This window comes from Equus asinus, unplaced genomic scaffold (genome assembly GCF_041296235.1).
Source record: "Equus asinus isolate D_3611 breed Donkey unplaced genomic scaffold, EquAss-T2T_v2 contig_803, whole genome shotgun sequence".
Lineage (NCBI taxonomy): Eukaryota > Metazoa > Chordata > Mammalia > Perissodactyla > Equidae > Equus > Equus asinus.
In genome coordinates this window covers 2,365,842-2,390,697 of record NW_027225520.1, presented here as the reverse complement: position 1 = coordinate 2,390,697, position 24,856 = coordinate 2,365,842, and the positions used below count along the sequence as shown (strand labels likewise).

Below are 24,856 nucleotides of genomic sequence, written 5' to 3'. Positions count from 1 at the left end.
CTATCACAACAGGTTAGCAAACAATTATAACGTTAAAGAAAAAGGGAAGGAAAACATCAAAAATAACTATAATCACTTCATTTTAACCAAAACTCACAAAACGGATTAAGTTGTGACAACAATAACTCAGGGAAGAAGGAAGAGATGGAACCTGCTCAGACTAAGAAAATAAAAGGCTATCAGAAAATGGACTATTTCATCTACAAGATCTTTTATACAAACCTCACGATAACTACTGAACAAAAACTCAGAACAGAGACACAAATGATAAATAAAGACAAAACTGAGAAAACCCTCATAGAGAGTCGCCAAACTTAATTCACAGTCAGAAATACACCGGATTGAGAAACAAGGGAAATACAGAACAACCAGAAAACAAGTGATAAAATGGCAGCATTAAGCCCTCATATGTCAATAATCATTATAAATGCAAGTGGAGTGAATTCTCCAATCAAAAAACACAGAGTGGCTGGATGGATTAAAAAAACAAGACCCAACAATATGCTGCCTCCAGGAAACATCTCAGCTCTAAACACAAATACGGGCTTAGAAGGGATGGAAGACAATACTCCAAGTTAAGGGAAAACAAAAGAAAGCAGGTCTTGCCATACCTGTATCAGACAAAGTAGACTTCAAGATAAAAAAGGCAATGAGAGACAACACAGGCAGTATATAATAATAAAAGGGACACTACACCAAGAGGATATAACACTTTTAAGTATATGCACCTAACACAGGAGCACCAAAGTACACAAAGTAACTACTGACTGACCTAAACAGAGATATTAACAGCAAAACAATAATAGTAGGGGCCCTTAACACCCCACTTACATCAATGGATAGATCATACAGAAAGTCACCAAGGAAACATGGGATATAAATGAAAAACTAGAGCAGAGGGACTTAACAGATATGTATAGAACATTCCATCCAAAAACTGCAGAATACACATTGTTCCCAAGTACACGTGGAACATTCTCAAAGACGGACCATATGTTGGGAAACAAGGCAAGCCTCAAGAACTTAAGACTGAAATCATATCAAGCATCTTTTTCAACTGTATTCTATGAAACTAGAAGTCAACTACAAGAAAAAAGCTGGGCAAGTCATGAATATGTGGACACTAAACAACATGCTACTGAACAACCAATGGATCACTGAAGAAATCAAAGGAAAAATCAAAAAATATCTGGAGACAAATGAAAATGAAAACACATCATACAAAGTCATATGGGATGCAGCAAAAGAGGTCCTGAGAGGGAAATTCACAGCAATCCAGGTCCACCATGGAAACAAGAAAAATCTCCAATAAGCAATCTTAAACTATGCCTAACAGAGAAAATGAAGAACAAAATCCAAAGTCAGCAGAAAGAAGAAAATAATAAAAACTAAGTTCAGAAAAAAATGAAACAAATCAAATAAACAGTAGAAAAGATCAATGAAACTAACAGCTGGTTCTTTGAGAAGATAAGCAAAATTCACAAACCCTTAGCCAGACTCACTAAGGAAAAAAGGAAAAAGGCTCAAGTAAATATAATTAGAAATGAAAGAAGAGAAATTACAACGAATACCACAGAAATGCAAAGGATTATAAGAGAAGACTGTGAAAAACAGTATGTCAACAAATGGGACAATCTAGAAGAAATGGATAAATTCTTAGACTCATACAACCTCCCAAAACTAAGTCAAGAAGAAACAGAGGATCTGAATAGACCAATCACAAGCAAAGAGACTAAAACAGTAATCAAAAGCCTCCCAGAAAACAAAAGTCCAGGACCAAATGGCTGCTCTGGAGAATTCTAGGAAACATTCAAAGAAGAGTCAGTGCCTATCCTTCTCAAACTTTTCCAAAAAATTCAAGAAGATGGAACACTTCCTAACACATTCTACAAGGCCACTGTCACCCTGATCCCAAAGCCAGATGAGGAAAACACAAAGAAGGAAAATTAGAGGCCAGTATCACTGATGAACATACATGCAAAAGTCCTCGACAAAACAGTGGCAACCTGAATGCAGCAATACATTAAAAGCATCATACACCATGATCAAATGGGATTTATACAGGGATGCACGGATGCTTCAGCATCTGCGAATCAATCAATGTGATAAACCACATTAACAACATGAGGAATAAAAACTATATGATCATCTCAACAGACACAGAGAAAGCATTTGACAAGATCCAACAGCCATTTATGATAAAAACTCTCAACAAAATGGGTACAGAAGTAAAGTGCCTCAACATAATAAAGGCCATATATGACAAACTGACAGCCAACATCATACTCAACAAGGAAAAACTGAAAACCATCCCTCTAAGACAAACAGGAAGAAGACAATCTCCACTAATATTCAATGCAGTAGTGGATATTTTGGCAAGAGCAATTAAGCAAGAGAAAGAAATAAAAGCAATCCAAGCTGGCAATGAAGAAGTGAAACTCTCAGTGTTTACAGATGACATGATTTTATATATAGAAAATCCTAAAGAATCCACTGGAAAACTACTAGAAATAATGAAGAACTACAGCAAAGCTGCAGGGTACAAAATCAACTTATAAAAATCAGTTGCATTTCTATACTCTAATAATGAACTAACAGAAAGAGAACTCAAGAATACAATCCCATTTACAAGTGCAACAAAAAGAATAAAATATCTAGGAATAAATTTGACCAAGGAGGTAAGACCTATACAATGAAAATTATAAGACATTATTGAAAGAAATCAATAATGACATTATAAAACGGAAAAATATTCCAGGCATATGGATTGGGAAGATAAACATAGTTAAAATGTCCATACTACCTAAAGAAATCTACAGATCCAATGTAATCCCAATCAGAATCCCAATGATATTCTTCAGGGAAAGAGAACTAAGAAGGCTAAAATTCATATGGGGCAACCAAAGACCCCAAACAGTGAAACCAATCCTGAGAAAAAAGAATGAAGCTGGAGGCATCACAATCCCTGACTTCAAAATATACTACAAAGCTATGGTAATCAAAACAGCATGGTACTGGTACACAAACAGACACATAGATCAATGGAACAGAACTGAAAGCCAGAAAGAAAACCACACATCTATGGACAGCTAATCCTCGACAAAGGAGCTAAGAACATACGATGGAGAAAGCAAAGTCTCTTCAATAAATGGTGCTGGGGAAACTGGGCAGCTACATGCACAAGAATGAAAGTAGACCATTATCTTTCTCGCCATACACAAAAATCAACTCAAAAGAGATTAAAGACCTGCAGATAAGACGTGAAACTATAAAACTCCTAGATGAAAATATAGGCAGTATACTCTTTGACATCGGTCTTAGCAGTACCTTTTCAAATACCATGTCTACTCTCGCAAGGGAAACAAAAGAAAAAATAAGCAAATGGGACTTCATCAGATTAAGGAGCTTCTGCAAGGCCAAGGAAACCAAGAACATAACAAAAAGACAACCCACCCACCAACTGGGAGAAAATATTTGCAAGTCATATATCCAACAAGGGGTTAATCTCCATACTATATAAAGAACTCATACAATTCAACAACAAAAAAACAAACAACCCAATCAAAAAATGGGCAGAGGAATGTGAGGACACAGGGAAAGGTGGCTGTCCACAAGGTAAGAAGAGAGGTCTCACCAGAAACCAATTCTGGTGGCACCTTCATCTCTGACTTACAGCCTCCTTATGAGAAAATAAACTTCTGCTGTTTGAGCCACCCAAAAAAAAAAAAAAAAAGGGCAGAGGATATGAACAGACATTTCTCCAAAGCAGATGGCCAACAGGCACACGAAAAGATGTTCAACATCACTAATCATCAGGAGAATGCAAATCAAAACTACACTAAGTATCACCTTACACCTGTCAGAATGGCTATAATCACCAAGACAAAAAAGAACAAATGTTGGAGAGGGTGTGGAGAAAAGGGAACCCTCATACACTGCTGGTGGGAATGCAAATTGGTGCAGTCACTATGGAAAACAGCATGGAGATTTCTCAAGAAATTAAAAATAAAACTACCATATGATCCAGCTATGCCACTGCTGGGTATTTATCCAAAGAACTTGAAATCAACAATTTAAATAGACCCATGAACCCCTATGTTCTTTGCAGCATTATTCACAATAGTCAAGATGTGGAAGCAACTCAAGTGCCCATCGACTGATGATTGAATAAAGATGATGTGGTAGTTATATACAATGAAATACTACTCAGCCATAACAAAAGACAAAACCTTCCCATTTGCAACAACATGGATGGAACTTGAGGATATTATGTTAAGCTAAATAAGCCAGACAGAAAAAGATGAACACCGTATGATTTCACTCATGTGGAAGATAAATACATGGACAGAGAACAGATTAGTGGTTACCTAAGGGTAGGAGGTTCGGGGGTGGGGATAAGGGCTAAAGGGGCACATATATATGGTGAGTGACAAATAATAATGTACAACTGGAATTTCACAATGTTATAAACTATTATGACCTAAGTAAAATTGATCTCCTGAAGAAACGCTAGCATATGTTCAAAGGAGACATGATGAAGAGTGTTTATGGAACCACATTTAATAGCACCAAATTAGAAAAAGATTCAAAAATCCACCAAGGGTAGATAAATTACAGTTTACTCATACAACTTAATACTAAACAGGAATGAAAAGTGAGCAATCTAGATTAGTGTTGTCCAAAAGAAATGTAATGTAAGCCACAAACATGAGCCACAAGTATAATGTAAAATTTTCTAGAAGCCAAGTTAAGGAAATTGAAAAGGCAGGTGAAATTAATTTTAATATCTTATTTAACCCAATATATCCAAATTATCACTTCAATATACAATATAAAGGAATTCGTAATGAGATTTTACATAATTTTTTCATTTTGTCTTAACCCATTGTGCAAATACACTTCCAGCACATCTCAATTCACACTAGCTACATTTCAAATACTCAATAGCCAGAGATAGTGGCTATTGTTTTGGATAGTGCTGATCTAAGGCTACTTCATACTCCCCAAAACAACACTAAACAAAAAAGCAAGCTGTAAAATAATATGTACTGTAGGGTGCAACTTAAACTTAGGAAACCAAAAGAATTCTAAATAATGTTTATGACTACGTAAAAACGTGTCCATTATATGTTCATATATGTAGACAATATTTTAAAATCCATGAGACCTCATGTCTACCTGTAATGTTTTACTTCTCTAAAAGAAATCTGAAGCAAATGTGACATAAGATTTCATAAGGCTGGGTAGTAGGTGGAAAGGTATTTATATTGTGTTCTTGTCTGGAATATTTCACAATTAAATAAATTCAGAGTGTGCATGTTCTAGAACTCTCATTACCTCTACCTTACAATAACTTAAGTCTGAAAATATGCTAACGAAGTATTTAGAATATAAACAACTTACTTCACTTTGTTCTACAGAGAATAAAAGTAGCCTTCTTTCCTTCATGTAAGTTTTAAGGGAAACGAAAACTTCAAAAAACAAAATAAAGATAAGAATTGATACATTTGCTTTACTTATTTACTCAATAAGCATTTACTACATGGCTATCATTAGCATTCAAGAAGCTCATGGTGTGGAGAACAGCTTTTTCTGTCACAAGTTACACAGTCATGTGGAGATCAAAGTATATTTAGGCACTTTACAGAATACCAAGATCCAAGAAAAAGAGCTACACACCAAAACAGCGACTTTTGGCCCTCAAAATAATCGTTAAATGGAAAAATTTAAAGGAGATTCCTAAAATAGCATATTAGTTTGCTGTATCACCCTGGGACACACAAGGACTTCCTAGAATAGTGTTTTTTAAAAGACCAGTGAAAACACACATGCAAAACCCTCATTATTCATTCTATTTAGTGTTGGCTAAATATGAATTACTGGGACATAAGCTAAATACTCTAAGAAAGGTTCCCAGTGTATGAAAGCAAAGTTCAAAATGAGAAGCACTGAAACCACAGAGAATGAGTTGTCACAACTCAGAACTTCAGATATAAACCATCATTCACAACAACAAATTTTATGCAGAACAAGAAATCTGATAAAATCTAGTTGAAAAGGCAACTTTAAAAATTAAACTTCAATTATCCTGATCTCTTCAATTTACTTTGAAATGAATAAGAAAACAAGATGGATTGTTACATCAATGGAGAGTTGGATAGATAGATAAATATGTGATGAAATAAGTACAGTAAAATACTAAAGGTAGACTCCAGTAAGTATATGTAAAATTTTTTCAATCTAGCTGTAAGTTTGAAAATTTTTCATAATAAAATGTTGAAATATTTATACTTCAATAATATGAGAGTAGGGGCTGGCCCCATGGCCGAGTGGTTAAGTTTGCGCGCTCCACTGCAGGCGGCCCAGTGTTTCGTTGGTTCGAATCCTGGGCACAGACATGGCACTGCTCATCAGACCACGCTGAGGCAGCATCCCACATGCCACAACTAGAAGGACTCACAACGAAGAACGTACAACTCTGTACTGGGGGGCTTTGGGAAGAAAAAGGAAAAAAATAAAAAATCTTTAAAAAAATAACATGAAGAGTACAATAACCTCTAAACTACAATTATGATGGACGCCAAACACCAAAGATACTACCACTTAAAGGAAATCAAGAATGCTACCTGTTTCTTGTATTGGCACCAAAAGAAAATAAAAAAAAATCAACTTGTCTTTTTGCAAATAGTTCATTTTAGGCAAACACTCTACGGCACAGTTTTTTTAAAAAACAAAAAAATTCAATATAATAATATGATGTCTGGAATTTGTTTCAAAATAATCCAGTGAGGGGGGACCTGGGTGGGTCTATATGAAATTCAACTAACCATGAGATGGTAATTGTTGAAGCTTGGTGACAGGTACTTGGCAGGGTTCTATTTTCTTCTTTTTGAATACACTTGTGATTTTCCAGAATAAGAAAGTTAAATATATAAAGAATATTATTTTAACACCTAGCTCAGTGTTCTATACCCTAGAATAAGTGGCCTATAAACAGTAGGTACTCAAATTTGTATAGATAAGCATTTATATAAGTAAGGAAATCTAGAATTTAAACTCACACACTTCTGATTATATTCAGTTAAACATGGATTAATGCTTATTTGTGAATTCATGACATAAAAACATACAAGTCATTCATTTCAAGCGTCCCCTGCCCTTACACCTCATTGGGTGTTCCTAGAGAAGATTCAACCGCCATAGGTAACATTTACTGGGTTAAGCACTGTTCTAAGTGCTTAACACGCATTATCTCAGGTAATCCTCAGAACTACCCTATAAGATAGGTACTATTATTATCTCCATTGTACGGATGAGAAAACTGAGGCACAGGGAGGTTAGGTAACTTGCCCGAAGTCACAATGTAAATAAATTGTGGAGCCAGAATCTAAATGTAGTTGATAACTCCCAAATCATACCTTAGCCAGATCTGAATTACAAAGTACTTAAGAAGTAGAGGTTTGCTTTCATTTAATATAGCAAGTAAAAAATGGGGAGAGATTTTTAAAGTACTCAGGAAAAAAAGAAAAAAAAGAAAGTACTCAGGAAAAACAATTCTTAGCAATGTTTTAATTAGATGGGGGCTTTAAACAAGTGAGTCCAATGTCCTGAATTTACAGCAAATCAAACACAGCTATAATTAAACATATTCTACTTGATTACATAAAAATTCCACACATACATATGACACTAGAAAGAAACAGCTCTCTAGAGCCACAGGATAGTATGGACGTCACGACTGTATCCCCTAGTAAATAAACAGCCATTTAATAAGTATTTGCTGAATAAGCTGAATGGTTAAAACAATCCTTATCTTATTTGTATAGTTGGATGTTTTTTACTTTGCAGATAAAATAAGCTGTTTCAACTATTTATAGTATTAAAGGTGTAACTAATCCTGGCTCCCCATTAAACGATAATCTTGTAGAAAGATACTGATCCTTGTTTTTATGGACAATTAAGTTCTAAATCTTCTGGGTACCTCCATATTTCTTGATCTATTATTATAGTGTGCATTTAGGAAAGTAGTAAGAGAGTTACCAGGACTTGACATGAGTTCCATAAATCTGATCCAAGCTTCTGGACTTTCCCCACTCTGATCAAAGAATGTAAGGGAAGGGTAACTGTTCTTTGGCCAACTTCTAACTTATTCCACATTTTTCACCATAATAAAATCACATAGGTAATAACGAAATGGAATTCCAAGTTCTAATATAAGACATACGATGGAAAGGTCAAATAAGGAATATTTTTTCACAGCAGAAAGATTAGTTTAAATTACTCAAATTTTATAGAAGACTAGAATTGGTTTACTCACACTTTTTTTCTCCTATTCCAGACTTCCTCCTGCTATAGGTAGGCATCAAGACCTTTCTACCTAGCAAATGGAATTTATTCTGACCTCTAAAGGTCATACTGTTAAACTGGTTATGGAACTTAAAACAGAGTCAAAACTATGGAGCATGCAAATCCAAAGTAGAAACTGTACATCAGAACAAAGAACACATACAAACTACTTTGAGATTAGAAAAGGAAACTTTTCTGATCGAAAACAACTATGTCACTAATTGCACACTCCTAGAAAGTTCCCTTAGCTTCTGAGTTATGTTGTAGTGATTTCAGTAAATAATCACCTTATCTTAATTTAAATAGTAAGGAAACAACTCTGAAGCATATGAACAAAAACACAAGGAATCAAGAAGATTCTAAATAATCCACTGTCACAACAATAGAATTGTAGCTAATTTACTTCCTTGAGACTGTAGCAATGACACAAAACTGTAAAAATTACTTTAAGACATAACAAGTGTCCTTTGGTTTCTTGAACAAGAGTTCTGACATGACTTACAGAAAAATATTCTACATTCTTCATTGTTATAAAATACATACAAAAAATCCTAATGGGCTATTAAAAGCATAGTACTGCACCAAGAACCCTGATCTGGGAGTCAAATAATCTTGGTTCTAGTCCTAATTACTACTTAGAGTTATGACCTTAAGCAAACTGCAACCTCAGTAGAGCTCAATTTCCTCACTTGTAAAATGAGAGAACTTTACTAGATGACTGTTAAGATAACGTCCCAGCTATTAAATTTGCTTCTGAAAGGGATCATCAATCCAACTTTATATTTGACTTTCCAAGTGGTTAAGTTCACACACTCGCTTTGGCAGCACGGGTTTCCCCAGTTTGTATCCTGGGTGTAGACCTACACACTGCTCATCAAGCCACATTGTGGCAGCATCCCACATAACATAGAGGAAGGTTGGAACAGATGTTAGCTCAGCAACAATCTTCCTCAAGCAAAAGGAGGAAGATTGGCAACAGATGTCAGCTCAGGGCCAATCTTCCTCACACAAATAAAAAAGAAAGAAAGAAAGAATTGAGACCTAGGGACACACAAGTAATAGAAGACCCAGAACTAAGTTACAGAAAGCATGGTATTACTCCAGTGCTTTTTCAATATTTCATTCTATTAAAAACACTACCCATAACCTGATAATACCTTGACTTACTTTATATCACCCAAAGTTTCAAAGTTATTTCATTCCTTCACCAACTATTTAAGTCTAAGTGTAAATCAAGCTAGCTATCATCGCTGAACGGGAGCTGTGTCATATAATAAATCTACTTTGCCCATCATTCCACTGTTTATCATTGTTAACTAATTATCTTTTCAAAAGCAAGAGACTCAATAATCCTCACAGAGATCTGGCCCAAGAGTAAAGACAGACTTCCTCCCCCTACCATGTTTCCTAATTTTTAGAAAAGCACATGCAACAAATAACAAAGATTTATTATCTATCGTTACACAAATAAATGTTGGCTTTAACAATAACTTTGATGAAACAAATTTATGAATAAAAGGAAATGTTTTGAACTCCTCACTCTTTTATAACTGGATCACAACTAGGCCACACTACTCAAAACTAAGGAAATATGAACCATACCCTTGCTTCCTTAGAAGGATATCATTAAATATGTCTAGCGTCCACATGGAGGAAAAATCCTGTCCTCAGGTACTTTTCTTGAAAAACAGAAATACAGTAAATAAGAGGAAATAAATGTATCTACGCATATGGTCTTAGCCAGTTCTTAGAAAGCAAAAGACTAGCCATACCATTACAAGATTCAAAACCATGAAAATTTCACTTCTAAAATCGTTATTACATAAAAACTTGCAGAGCTCTCTTTTAGAGAAAGGAATAGCAAATTCAAATACAACACTAGAAATAAAACAAAAGTTAGAAAAATCCACTTAAATTATTAAAGATAAAGCAAACAGGAGCCAGACCGGTGGTGCAGCAGTTACGTTTGCACGTTCCTCTTTGGGGGCCCGGGGTTCACGGGTTCAGATCCTGGCTGCAGACATGGCACCGCTTGTCAAGCCATGCTGTGGCAGGCGTCCCACATATAAAGTAGAGGAAGAAGGGCACGGATGTGAGCTCAGGGCCAGTCTTCCTCAGCAAAAAGAGGACGATTGGCAGCAGATGTTAGCTCAGGGCTAATCTTCCTCAAAAAAAAAAAGGTAAAACAGTATAAACAGTATATTCTTAGACATGACTATGAACATGTTAAAAGAACATTTCCAGTCACATAAAAATTACTTCTGATTTTCACAGAATGCTATTCCCCATCCCTGCCAACTATAATCTGTTATGGTGAAAGACCTAAGCCAAGCCAAGTTATATTTGTAAGTTTCAAGACCGTAACAATTTAAATAAAAAGGAAAACAAGCCAAGAAAAATACCCCCAGAAATATGATGAAAAACTAACATCTATTTCTATTAAGATATCAAATACATTTTAAAAAATTTTGTCATCAAAGGAATAGACAAGGACATCAAGGACAAAGAATAGAACAATTCTCACAAAAGATGCAATTAGTAAAATGTGTTGAACTACCTTTAACCTCTTTATAGCAAGGTACCATTTTACACCCAACAACTGAAAATATAATGCCCAATGAAGGTACAGTGAAATGGGTACTCTCACACATTATGCTAACAGTGTAAATAAGTATAAACCCTTTAGAAAGCAATTGGTAAATTACAGAAGAATCATAAACGTCATAACCTTTGATTCACTAATCCCTCTCTTAGGAATATAAACTAAAGAAATAACCTTTTAAAACGCCTTATAAGAATGAATGAAGCCATTGTCACAGAGAATAATAGAGTAAATTACGCTATAGCTAAATGGATTAAAAACAACTGAAAGAAACAGAAATCAGAACAGAAATTAACAGAGGATAGAGAGAACAGGAACGGGGAATTACTGTTTAATGGATACACAGGTTCTCTTTGGGATGATGAAAAAGTTCTGCAAATAGACTGTGGCGATGGTTACACAATACTATGAATTTACTTAAAGACACTGAACTGTACACTTAAAAATGGTTAAAATGGTAAATTTTATGCTACGTATATTTTTACCACAATAAAAAAGATGGAAAAAATAACTACGTAAACTACATTTTTAAGTGAAAATACTGATTCTCAAATTTAATCAAAACTATTTCTAACTATGTGAACATTATACATGCACATGTCCAAGGAATTTTAAAGCACCACGGGAGCTGGAGCAAAACACCGCTGGAGGACAGCAGCTCTCTCTGGGGGCAATTTTGCCCCCAGGGTACATGTGACAATGTCTGGAGACTATTTGGGAGATCACAACAGCGGATGGGGTCATCACTGGCATATAGTGGGGAAGGGGCGAAGGATACTGCTAAACATCTTACGACGCACCCAAGAGTGCCCCCACGACAAACAATCATCTGGCCCAATGCATCAACAGTGATCCTGCTGAGAAATCCTGCTTTAACAAGATTTTTGGAGAGTTCTCTTTTATTTAATGTGTCTATATTGTTTTTAACGACTGCAGGGTAAATAAAAATTCATTAAAGGCTCAGCAGTTGGGTCTCTTTTTCTTTCCCCTACAAATCTCCCCCACAATCCGTATTTTTTATTCTAGAGAAAGGTCGGGAACCAAAGGTCAAAAATGGGAAAAGCAGCAAATTGTTACACATGGGTTATTTTTCTGCAAACTGTTCTTAAACAAATTACAAGAAATAGAACAAATCTGGAATTGGCAGGCTTTTAACACAATTTCCATAGACCTATCCATATGTTGGCTTTGTATTATTTTCTATTATATTTTTTCTATGATTTTTCTTATTAAGATTATGATAGATTACAACCTTGTGAGATTTCAGTTGTACATTATCGTTAGTAATGATGTGAGTACACCACTTCACCCTGTGTGCCCTCCCCCCACCCCCCCTTTTCCCTGGTAACCACCGATCAGTTTTCCTTGTCTATATGTTAACTTCCACCTATAAGTGGGGTCATATAGAGTTCGTCTTTCTCTGTCTGGCTTATTTTGCTTACCATAATACCCTCAAGGTCCATCCATGTTGATGCGAATGGAACAATTTGGTCCTTTTTTATGGCTGAGTAGTATTCCATTGTGTATATATACCATATCTTCTTTATCCAGTCGTCAGTTTCTGGGCATTTAGGTTGGTTCCATGTCTTGGCTATTGTAAATAATGCTGCGATGAACATAGGGGTGCATGGGATTCTTAGGATTGCTGATCCAAAACCACAAAAAGTGACAAATGTTGGAGAGGTTGTGGAGAAAAGGGAACCCTCATACACTGTTGGTGAGAATGCAAACTAGTGCAGCCACTATGGAAAACAGTATGGAGATTTCTCAAAAAGTTAAAAATAGAAATACCCTATGACCCAGCTATGCCACTACTGGGTATCTATCCTAAGAACCTGAAATCAGCAATCCCAAGAATCCCATGCACCCCTATTTTCTATTATATTTTATGACTCCACATTCTCATTTGTTTCATCATAGCAATTTATTTTCAAATTTGAGACCTATTACTGTTTTACACCATCGTTTCTCCACGATAAAATAACTTTTAAAAATGTTGTTCTTCAAATGCATCTTTGTAAATGCCAGTAAGCGTAAAATAAATGAAATCAATCACCACATTTTTTAAAAGTCATAGTAATAAATTAATGCTAAAACTAGTAAGTGAAAGTTTATTAAGGAATAAGATATTTACACAGTCTCAGTATCTCCCCACAAATTATTTAGTGGTTAAAAATGGGGAATAATTAACTTTACATAGAAAAATCTGGTGGATACCACTTTAACCAAGCGATCGAAATTATCATCACTAGTCTTGGGATCAATTGACATCATGTGTCTCCTATCAAGATGCACTAAAAAGAACACAGTATCACTTCTGTTGTATTTCTACCAAAAATGCATAACCTTAATCTAATCATAAGGAGGCATCACACAGACCCAAACTGAGGGACCTTATAAAAACATAACTGGCCTGTGCTCCTCAAAAATATCAAAGTTAAGAAAGACAATGAGAGGCAGAAGAACTGTTCCAAATTAAAAGACATCAGGGCAAGTGGAAACTCTGAATATGGATTTTGCATTAGATAAGAGTATTATACATATTTAAAGTTTCTGATTTGTTATTTGCATAAAAGAATATTCTTGTCCTTCCGAAATACTGAAGAATTCAGGGGAAAGGGAGCATGATGTCTGCAACTCACTCTCAAATGGTTCAGAAAAAAAATGAATATAAGAAGAGAAAATGCAACTAATTAAGTAGTTGGGACAAAATGTTAACAATGGAACTCTAGATAAAGGGTAAACAGGAGTTCTTTGTACTAGTCTTGTAATGCTTACGTAAGTGTGAAATAATATCACAATAAAAGTCACCAGGTTCCATGATGAACAAAACTGGAAGAGTAATTAAACAATGGGGAAAAATTATCATTAAAAACGATTTCTATTCCACTTCCTTTTCATTTTTATTTTCATTTATTGACTTAGACCATTGTCCCTTCCCTAACCAAGACTTTTAACAATTCAAACATAGTATCACTTGGTACATTAGGTAAGTAAGTGTCTCAACAACTTAAGGTAAAAAATTCATTATTTGAAAACAAGATCCTTCTTTTAAAAGAAGGCGGCAAGTGTCTGGAGCCCCCAAACATAAGAAGCTCTATACCAAATGCACAGGAAATATCAACGCCATTACAAACAACTGAGGACACTTGCCCCAGTGGACTCTGATTTCAAGAGCAGCAGTGCCCTCAGGTGGCAAGAACTTATCATTCTCAAGGGAAATCAAAGTTGCAGGGAAAACAAGTATCTCACCATCTCAGGGCAGCAAAGTAATATCGCTACTGTACAGTTCTGACATACTGAGTAAACAAAGCAGAACAAAAGAAAACCCTCAAAATAGCCTTTGCTATTTTCCAAGTCACATTTCCTCAAGGAAGCTTTATAACAATGGGGTCCTAATTGATTTCACTGTCCCCTGGACCAAAATTATGTAATTACTTATAAAATATTGTCAGTTGTGATTCCCATGTACCACTGTACTTCCAGTTCAATCAAATGACAGCAAGAACCACATGCTATATTTCTATATCCCTTACTTTGCTGAAAATTTAATAGATGCTCAAAAAATAATTTTGCTAGTTGATTTTTTCATGGTTCTGAATATATTCTTCTATGAAAGATGAGCAGATTATTTATAAAATAGATAATCATAAATTGTTGCTTTAATTTCCATACATTGTAACACATGATAAACTATGAATAGACAGACTTTTTTCATACTGAAACATGATTAGGAAGAATCATAAAAATACATAAGAAGGCTCTAGGATTTTTCTATCAATGCCACAGTATAAACGTTAACACCACACAAGAAAAGTGGAACATCAGACTCTATCTACTTAGTCCTGCGTAAGCCTCAACTGTCCTCATCTCTACTGTCATGCCTGAAAAGGGAGAGTGAGCACAAGCACTAGCTGCTCCACATGGGGCTGCTCCAGCTCCAGTCTCTCATCCTTCAAGCATGGTTCAGCAAGTTTGGTACTACTCTATCAAGTTCAATTAAGCCATTCTCTTTGTGCTGTATATAAAGCAACAGAGTGAAACTTCTTTTGCTGGGATTAATTGCCCTAATAAGAAATGCTGCGCTTGGGAGGTAGAAAGAACTTGCCAGAATGTTGTGCCAACAAATGGGGAACATTCGCATTTCAATAAACTGAGTACTCAGTTTTTGGCAGATATACTTTGCCTTAAAGACACTCCTGGAAAACAGTTTTTAATTTTATTTTATAAGTCTTAGTGGAACATCAGTGACAAGTCCACTGGTGTGAGCCTGTCCCCAGCCTTAGGTAGATCAACAGCGTTGGATTGGTAGCAGTTGTCTTGAGTATCCTTAAGTGCCTTTAGGCCCCAAGCACATGTCAACTTCTATGGCTGTTTTACTTGCTGAATCTTACTTGTAACAAAAATTCTGTCCAAAATCCAGCTTTATTTCCTAAGGAATATATTAGGGTTCACAAAGAATAATTTGGCCATATTATCAAATTTCTTTTAATAAAAGACATAGAAAACTTTCTGTGAGGAGAATGAAATTAAAAAGTTATGAATTACCCAGCAACATTAAAGAGAATGTCAACTCTCTCAATTTCATTGGCAAACTCATCAATTTGTTTTTTTTTTTGTGACATCCAGGACTCGAGTCTGAATACCTGAAACATAAAACAAGGGAAATTATTTACTTATACCCATAAAAAATGTTTAGTCTTGTAGATGTAGCTGCTTTGAAGTACAAAGATTACAGTATCTGTCCATTTTGCCTTCATAGGATTGTTGACCATTGGTAGGGTCTTAAGAATCTTAAGAATCTCATTAATAAAAATCTTAAAATCCTCCCCATCCTGAACTCCCAATAACACACCTCTCTTTCCCTCCCTTTCTCTTCACTCTCTAAATTGAATACTAAAGGCCTTTTCTGAGAAAAGACTTTACAGTGAAGTATGATCTATATTAGATGCTTCTCAGTGAGCCAGCAGTAATAACAGAGCGCAGGCTTGCTCTTTCCCCAGAGGTGAGTCACTGCCCCAGGAACACTGAATCCTATCTGAGTGAGGGGTAGGGAAGGGCAGGGCAGTGAGACAGGAGACTGCTTCCATTTGTGCACTTTACCTTCATGTCAATTCCATTATTTATTGGAAACAACTTTGTCAGTCAAGGGTATAATCACTTATTTCTGCACTAAATTGCAAGGAGAAGAAATGAGGGGCCAGGAGAAGGGATGAAACACTTGAAAGCTAGACATGAGAGATCCAGCATTGGATCTCAGAGACACACTGTAATAGTTACTAAAAAACCCCAAACATTCTCTAATAAAAGAAAGTCACTATTTTAATGTTTTTAAAAAAAATATGGTTTATTATTCTTTTATAGATATAGAAAGAAAAGATTATAAACATAGAAAAGGAGAGAAAGGGGAGAAAGTTTTGGGAGGACTTTCTTCCCTTAGTACTTTTTCAATACTTTTTCAGTACAACAGCGTTTTTCTGACTTGGAGTTAAAATTCCCTATTATTAAAATTAAATAATTTTCCAATAATAAATAAACAATCCAATAATTAAAATAGCATAGTCTAATTCCGTTCATGAATTCAATGTGCTAATTTGCATTTGATTATATAACCTGTTCTATTTTGCTGGAAGAATTAACTTTCAAATGAGCTGTCTGTTCTGATTTCTTTCAGAGGAACTCTAGTTGAAGTCCTTTGATGCTGGAGTTGAGTTCAGTGTGGTGCAGTAAGGGGTGATACACAGCGAAATAATTTGCATAATCTCTTAGGGTTTCTGATCATATGTGACTTTAGGGCTGAGCTGTCTCCAATATGGTAGCCACCAGGCACATGTGGCTACTAAGCACTTGAAATGCAGCTAGTCAGAACTGAAATGCGCTGTAAGTGTACAACACACGTGAATTTAAAAGATTTAGTATGAAAAAAGAATGTAAAATATTCCATAAATTTTTTTTATATTGAGTATGTTAAAATGGTATTTTAGATATATTTAGTTAAATAAAATACATTACTAAAATTAATTTTCATCTGTTTCTTTTTACTTTTTAAATGTAGCCACAGGAAATTTAAATCACACACGTGGTTCACATCATTTTCCTACTGGACAGCACTGTGCTGAGTAGGGCACAGAAGTGAAAGTTGTCATTAAAAGTTAACGCAACAACTGTTAAATTTCACATACAACTTTGTAATTAGGTACTGAATCCTTCAACATGCTGGATAAAAAAAATTTTAAGTATACAACTTTTATATATTTAAGTATACAGATTTTTGTCTGTAGGTTCACAGAATATAGATTTGATATCAAAGAATCAGGCTCTAAGAAGATGGCCGGTGGAGCTGACCAGCCAAGTAATTTTCTTTCAGCAGACGAGTACTGTTTTTTATAATACCTTATGGACTCTGAATCCCAAGTTCAAGCTGCTGAGTTGCTTACCCGGGTACTTTTCCAGTTCTTGAAGTTTGGACTCATTGATATCTGTGGCTATGACTTTGGCACCTTCTCTTGCAAAAGCCTGGAAGACAACACACAAATGAATCCTTTGTTTACTTGGTTAAGCTGCTCTCATGAATAGAAAATCCTTTAGCCTTTTCTCCCTTTATCTTATTTTCATTGTTTTCCTTATACATGGGTGGAATTTCAAACTATCTAGTCTCACTTAGCCCTTCCCATTGTTATTTTTATCATTAATTAGTACAACATGACATACATTGTGCTTGTCATCTGACTTTGTCCCTTTTAGTAACATCAAATACAATAGTGTTTTTAAAAAACTAGGATTCTGTTATTAACACCTCTCAAAATACTACTATTCTATGATTTGACAGCCTTTATTCCATTTCTGAGCAGGTGACTAAACCCCAAATAATGAGAAAAATGGGTTATTTCAACACTTTTCCTCCTAAGAGTATACTAGTGTTTTCACAAATATCAAACTAATCCTACCGTTACAGTTAAGCTGCATTATTAGCTCAAGTGAGGACTATAATGTGCAAGAAGCTGCTATAAATTACAAGGTAAAGGTAACCTGATAGTCTTAGAACTCTGGAGTCCTATGTCTGAACTGAGGTGATTTCAGAGGGCTATGTACTCCTTTAGGCCCGCTGTAACAAATTTATTACAGTGCAGAGAAACTGAGGCAAAGAAATAAGTTCTCAGCGTCAAAAGTTATGAGACGTCACATAATAAATATGTGAGGTAAGCCTTGCTTCATCTGCCTGGGATCAAGAGTAGCAACTTTTATTTTTGTAACTTAAGACAACAGAAGCACAAAAGCCAATAAAAAAAAGAAGTAGAGCAGAATTAAACAGCCATGGGATCTGTCCACGTGATTCAACACCTCCAAAGGCAGGAAGCAAACAGAGATAGTAACTTACTATGGCAGTGGCCCGGCCGATCCCCTGAGCAGCAGCTGTCAGGACGATGACCTTCCCATCAAGTCGACCCATAACGGAACCTGCGGTTTAATCTACAGACACGTGTATTTAATGGCATGCACTGTAGACATGGTCCTATGCAGTAACATCTAGAATGAATGGTTCAATGTACTCCTTTAAGAACCTGAAGATGGCACCTCAGCACAAATATTCCCACCATGAGAATTCTCCAAGAGCGCCCACTCTAGATACCTAGCTTTGTACATCAAAACCATTTGGCACAGCCCACTCAACTGATACTCAGTAAGAGACAGACATTGGACTTGACCCACCTTTCGGTTTTTTGAGAACCCAATGCTGATCCAGAAGGGGTGGAGTCCTCCCCTCCCCATCCTCCCCGCTGTGCCCGCACGCACTGCTATGCCACTGGGCATGTCCTTCCTGCTTTCTGTCCTGTAAACTTCCGTTGGGTTTGCACCATCAATCATTTCTAGTTTGTTTATTTATATTCTTATTTTTGCAGGGGAAGATTCGCCCTAAGCTAACATTGAACCAGGAGGCTGAAGTGGAGTGCACCAAACTTTAACCACTAAGCCATCAGGGCTGGCTCTCATCTGTGGTTTTTCCTTGTCCCTTGGAAAGATTTCACCATCGGCCTCAGAAAGTCACTGAACAAAAGAACCGGAAAATCAAATCATGTCCAATACCCCCATTTTACAGATGAGGAAACTGATGTGGCCTGGTCCAGGTGAGAGAGACAGACGAAACGCAGGCCTCCCCATAACGCTGCCGATCCTCTTCTCAAGCTTAAGCCGGCGGGAGTTAACGCTTTAACAGCCACAGTCAGTCACTTCTGACAGGCAGGACTGAGACACTGTGACCGGGGGAAAGGTGGCGTGCATCAGGTCTGATCAGTGCCGACTGCAGGGCGCGCGGAACGGCTAGTGCTGAGGTCGGGGTGGCGAGGAGTCAAACGATGATCAAATGAGGTGGTCTTCAAGGAGCCAGGCTCTCTCCCCCATCCTGCTGTTCTCAACGTGTGCCTCTGACCTCGCGCCAAGTCACAACATGGCTGCTATGTCCCAAGGCACCATATCCGCATCCGCGTCAAAAAACACCAAGGGAAGGAGCAAAAGCCAAAGGTCTTTCTACCCAAGAAGGAAGGCCTGCTCAGAACCCCGGCCCACGTTTCACCCGCCAGCCCTAGCAGCCGCGGGGGCCGGCGTGTGGGGGCGCCGTCTTCCCCCCTCAGGATGGGAAAGGCAGGGAAGCGAGCTGGGAGGGCGTTGAGCGAACGCACTCAAGCAGCACGCGCGCACACACACCGCGCCCGAGAAGGCGCAGGCGGCTTCTCCAGCCTGGGCCCCGAAGCCCTTTCCTCCCGAGCCCCACTCCGTCCTCCTCAGCCACGCGCGGCTCCGCCCGCCGGGGGCGCTCACGCGGGCAGGCGTCAGGCAAGCGGGGGCGGGAGGGCCGGGGGCGGGGGGGGGGGGCGTCAGGAAGGCGTGGGCGGACGCGCCGGGGGGGGGTGTCAGGCAGGCGGGGGCGGGCGCGCCAGTGGGGCGGGGCGGGGGGCGTCAGGCAGGCGGGGGCGGGCGCGCCGGGGGAGGCGGGGCGCGGGGCGAAGGCCCGAGGTGCGGCCGGGTCCCGCGCGCTCCTTCCCGCGTCCCAGCCGGCGTCGCACCCGGGCCTCCCACCAGCCGGCCCAGCGGGCCTCGTGTCGCCCGGACGCCTGCCGTCCAGCCCTCGGCCGCCCGGGGCCCGCGGCGTCCACGCGCGGACAGGCGGCGGGCGTTCCAGGGGGTGCCCCGCCGTCCCCGCCCCTGCCCGGGCGCTCGCTCCCTCTGCTCCCAGCGCTGCCCCGAGCTGCCGGCGCCTGACTCCGGGACCAGCTCGCCGCTGCCCGAGGCGCTCCGACCGCGGCCGCCCTCGCCAGCCACCAAGAAGCCCAGCCACTCTGAGGCAACGAAATTTTCACTGGTTTTCCCCCTTCTTACACGAGAGGTTCATACTCACTTTAAACTTGGGGAGAGTTGAGATATTTTCAGTATGTACTTTAGGAATGAGAGACTCCAGGAACCTTTACCCACCCCCAGTCCTGAGCGTGCGGATCAAACGCTGTGACTTGAGCCCGTGCGCCCCGCGGCTCTGGGCGCCGGGCTCCGGGCGGCCTCCCCGCCTTTCTGGGCCCGGAGTTTGGAGCCAAAGGTTTACTGTTAGGTCAACTGCACTGCCACGCTAAAACAGAGTTTTTGGGAAAATGAGTTGCAAACATAGACTGAAATGGTAAAATCCAATATGAAAAGCAAACTTGATGGCTTTCTTACTGTAAACACTGGAATCAAAGTGTTAATTTTTCATTATCAGAGACAGAGCATTTTCAGGAATTCTGTCTTCGTGAGCCCGGAAGAAAAATGTTCACTTAAAACACTGAAAAATCCTCTCTTCTTTGGTTATTTTGAAAAACTTAAGATACCAGACTTCCAAATGCATCCTTATCCTGATCTAACTGCTAAGATTTCCTGAAATAAGTAACGTGCAGAGCAAAGCAACATCTAAAAATTAAACATCTCCTTTTCCCAGTCCATTTAAAGTTTCATTGAAAAAATACCAGGAAATCTTACTTTAGAGTAGCAGCAGGTGGATGGCGTCCTCCAGGTCACTGCGCGAGCGGCAAACGGAGACCGACCTTCGTGCAGACAAGTCAGGCGCTTAATGATGAATGCTGGGATGTGTAGTTCAGGTTTCTTCCGAGTTTGCTGGTTCTGTTTCCTTGAGTTTTTAAGGATTCGCACATCGGTATACTCAATGTGTGTACGTGCTGCCGTCTAGTGGAGCTCAGGTCGAACTGCTAACTCCGAGTAAACGGTGAAAAGCGGAAAAAGCCCCCGCAGCATGCTCAGGACTGGAAACCACTCCCTTGGCTTTGACCCCTCTCAGTCCCTGTCGTTTGTGTCTACTACGTGCCGTTCTGCGGTGTTCAAGATGGAATGAGGCAGAAGTCGCATGTGGAAGACGGCAGAGCCGCGAAACAGAAGGAGCCCAGGTCACTGAAGATACTAGAGCCTTCTCTCCTGGCCCTTGACATGATTGCTGAGAGGGCAGCACACGTTCTCTCGCGTTGAAGGTATGGTTGTGGTTCTCTTGTGACGCGCCGTCTCTTCTAACACTAATACACGCTTAGTGGCGGAATGCAGGCGTCCTGACTGCACTGGCGGTGGCGTCAGGGAGCAGGTTGAGCCTCAGTGGGAGTGTGGAGGCTTCAAGGAAAGAACATGCTGGGTAAGAGCAAAAAGCCAAGTCTGGCTGAAGAGAACAGAGACACAAGAAGGAAAAGAAAGGACTGGGTCACGTGAGCCCTCTACACTAGGCTTCGTAACTCCAACTTTCTCAGGCAGGTAACTGAGCAGAGTGAGTGTGTAGGTTGTTTGTGCACGTGCTGTTTAAGTGGCTTCACTCAGCACCCACCCAACTCACTTTCACCTGCCTCCTACACTGTAAGGGTGATAAATAAATGACAAGCAGTAGGCTATATTGGAGGATATGAGGAAGCCATTTGGTTTGAAACTAATTTGACCTGACCTTGTTTTTCCAGAAAGGTCTGTTGAGCATGCATTGTACATCTGCTTTAAACGCTTACAATGTCCCAAAGATAAGAACAATGCCCTTAAAGATAAGGAGGTAGCTTCCCCCGACATCGGCATTTCCTTTAATATGCATCTCTCCCTAAACTAAGGATTAATTATGGACCTGCTGTGCTCACCGTGTGACCACCCACCTTGTGACCACTGACCTACTGACCTCTGACCTGCTGGGCCAGCAAAGCATCTCGCGATAATTGTAAAAGGGATATTCCTGCCATATATGATGGATGCTCTTTGTTCCAAGACTGTGTATAACCACTCGGTACACCCCACTTCTTTGGTGCCCTTCCTTCCTTGGGGGAGGAAGGCCCCAGGCTAGTCCTCAGACCTGACTCATAATAAATTCACCCCAATTTTGATTTGTAGATTGATGTGGATTATTTGTGTCAAGGGGCTGAAAACAAAACTCTCAAATTGCCAGCTTCCTTTGCTGCTAGGGTTGGCCAATGAAATGTGGGCTGGAGTTTCTGAGGAGGCCTTTCTTCTTGGATAGAAAGGCCTTTGGCTTTTGCTCCTTCCTTTTTGGGGGGGGGCGGTCCTGGAACGTGGATATGGTGCCTTGGGACCTAGCAGCCATTTTGTGACTTGGTCTGAGGTCAGAGGCACACACTAAGGACAATAGGGAAGAAAAGGAACCTAGTTCCTTGAAGACAGGCTTAAGACAAAATCCCTAAACTAACTCCTCTGGACTTCTTATGTGAGAAAAATAAACTTTAGTCACTTTTCAGGTTTTTCGTTCTTGGAGCTAAGTGTATCCGTAACAGTCACAGTGGTTAAGAACAGACTGTGGAGTCAGAAAGATGCAGGTAAGTCCCACATCTTTCCCTCACCAGCTAAGTGAATAAGTTACACAGCTGACCAAACCTGTTTCACGTCTGTAAAATGAAGGTAGGCATAGCACCTACCTCAGGGATGTTGTGAGGAGGAAGGACTTGGCATGTACAATATTTGTTACATTTGTACTTAAAAATGTGAATGATTATTAGAAATCCAATTATAATGGATGGTAAAAATTACCCTTAAAGATTTTTTAAAACCCTGCCCTAGTTTCTGCTTGTGTTCACATAAGGTCTTTGGTAAAACTGTCTCTCATTGCCCCACTGTAGCTTCTAACACTGGGTCTAATGACTGTAATCACACGCAGCTGTGCTCCTTGTGTTCCTAACAACATCTTTCCTTTCTTTTTTTTATGCTTTTTTTTTGGTGAGGAAGACTGGCCCTGAGTTAACATGTTACCAATCTTCCTCTTTATTTTTTTTCTCCCCAAAGCTCCAGTACATAGGTGTATATCTTAGTTGTAGGTCATTCTAGCTCTTCTATGTGAGACACTGCTACAGCATGGCTTGATGAGCGGTGGTAGGTCCACGCTCAGGATCTGAACCAGTGAACCCCACGCCACCAAAGCAGAACATGCGAACTTAACCACTTGGCCATGGGGCCAGCGCCAATACCTTTCCTTTGACTTTTGAGGATTTTGGAATAGACTTTTTATGAATATGAGAGTTCCCTAATCAAGGCCAACTCAGGTACCTCTTTCTCGATGCAGCTGTCTTCAGCCTCCCTTTATTCACAGATCTTCAACAATTATGCTTACTCTACGACCGCCTAAGTCACATGGTATTGCAGATATTTGCTTACCCCTCTGTATAGTCAGTGGACTAAATTTGTTTAAGGTTAGGGACCATATCTTTTTCACCCTTACATTGTGATCAGCTCATATTAAAAGTATGAGTTATTTGTTTTCCAGCTACAACATGAGTCCCACAAAGGCAGTGCCTTTCGGTGCCTAGACCAGTGATCAGCACACAGTAGAAGGTAGTTAAATATTTGAGTATGAATGGCAGGCTCTCAATAAGTTTCCTGAACATGATTCTGCTAGGCTCTCAAGAAAATGTTTCCTATGAACAATACTGTATTTTGTCTTCTCTGGTCCTGACTTGACTTTTCAGATTTTAGTGTTGTCTGACCATCTTATTGCTTTTTAACATTCTCGCAAGTTTCCATTGCTAACTTTCATCATTGTTCCTTCACAATCTTTCATCATGACACTGAAACTCAGGTCATAAGAGTTAAGCAACATTCTGAGGGAGACATCAGCAAGACGGAGGAATACAAAGTCCCGGCTCTTTTTCCCTGACAGAGACACTGTCGTAACAGCAATACATGGACCAAAGTATCTTTGTGAGAACTTCAGAAGCCAGGTAAGAAGTTGCAGTCCCCTGGGTAAGGGCAAAGCTAACAACTTCCACCCTGAAACTAGGCAGAAGAGCCCTTTCATTTTCCCTGCGACCACCTCTCCCCCAAGCCAGCACAGCTCACCCCTGCTTACAGCTCCTCCATCGTGAGGAGCAGGGGAAAGAAAAGAGAGGAAAATTCAGTCACAGTTCCGTCTTTTTGGAGAGCTGCCTGAAGGACTGGTTTCTGTCTCACTTGACCCGAACTGCTGATGGAACTGGCATGGTCTGGCACCAGACAGAGCCTAGCGTGGCTCAGCACCATCAGGAGTAGGTGCCCAACTCGAAGCTTCATCCTCGGGAGGGAGGGAGGGAGGAGAGCAGAGCGTGTGTCTTATGTGCCAGCGTTTTGGAGGGCTGCCATTGGGACTGGTTTCTATCTCACCTGATTTGGGGTGCTGATGGGAGCTGACGTAATTTGGATGCCTGGGGGCCAATGAGAACAAAGGAGAGTGGGGTGGCTTCCTGCTGCAGCACCAAAGAAGCTGCAGTACTACAGACAGATATTAGAGGGAGCAAGAGATTATGAGCTCCTGAAAAAGAAACTGGCAAACCTCTCTAATTGGCAAATCACATACACAAGCCTAGAGAGTCACATCTGCCCAAAAGCTTTCAGAGGGCCCACAGTCTATAACTGGGCTGACTGATGAAG

The 24,856-nt window shown here is 39.5% G+C and overlaps 1 long non-coding RNA gene across 7 annotated transcripts; it reads right to left on the bottom strand.

Moving 5' to 3' along the window:
- Nucleotides 1-23,125, bottom strand: LOC139044377 (uncharacterized). Of its 7 annotated transcripts, none has more exons than XR_011501330.1 (7): nt 20,951-23,125; nt 18,327-18,418; nt 17,386-17,464; nt 15,497-15,594; nt 12,391-12,554; nt 10,293-10,511; nt 1-6,491 (listed from the first exon to the last, which is right to left on the bottom strand). It is a non-coding gene; the product is annotated as an uncharacterized lncRNA (long non-coding RNA). The 7 variants fall into 7 exon arrangements; XR_011501327.1 differs by having other exon boundaries at nt 209-6,491; nt 12,391-15,380; nt 20,951-23,065; XR_011501324.1 differs by lacking the exon at nt 1-6,491 and having other exon boundaries at nt 7,181-10,511; nt 20,951-23,120.
- Nucleotides 23,126-24,856: the final 1,731 nt, after the last annotated feature.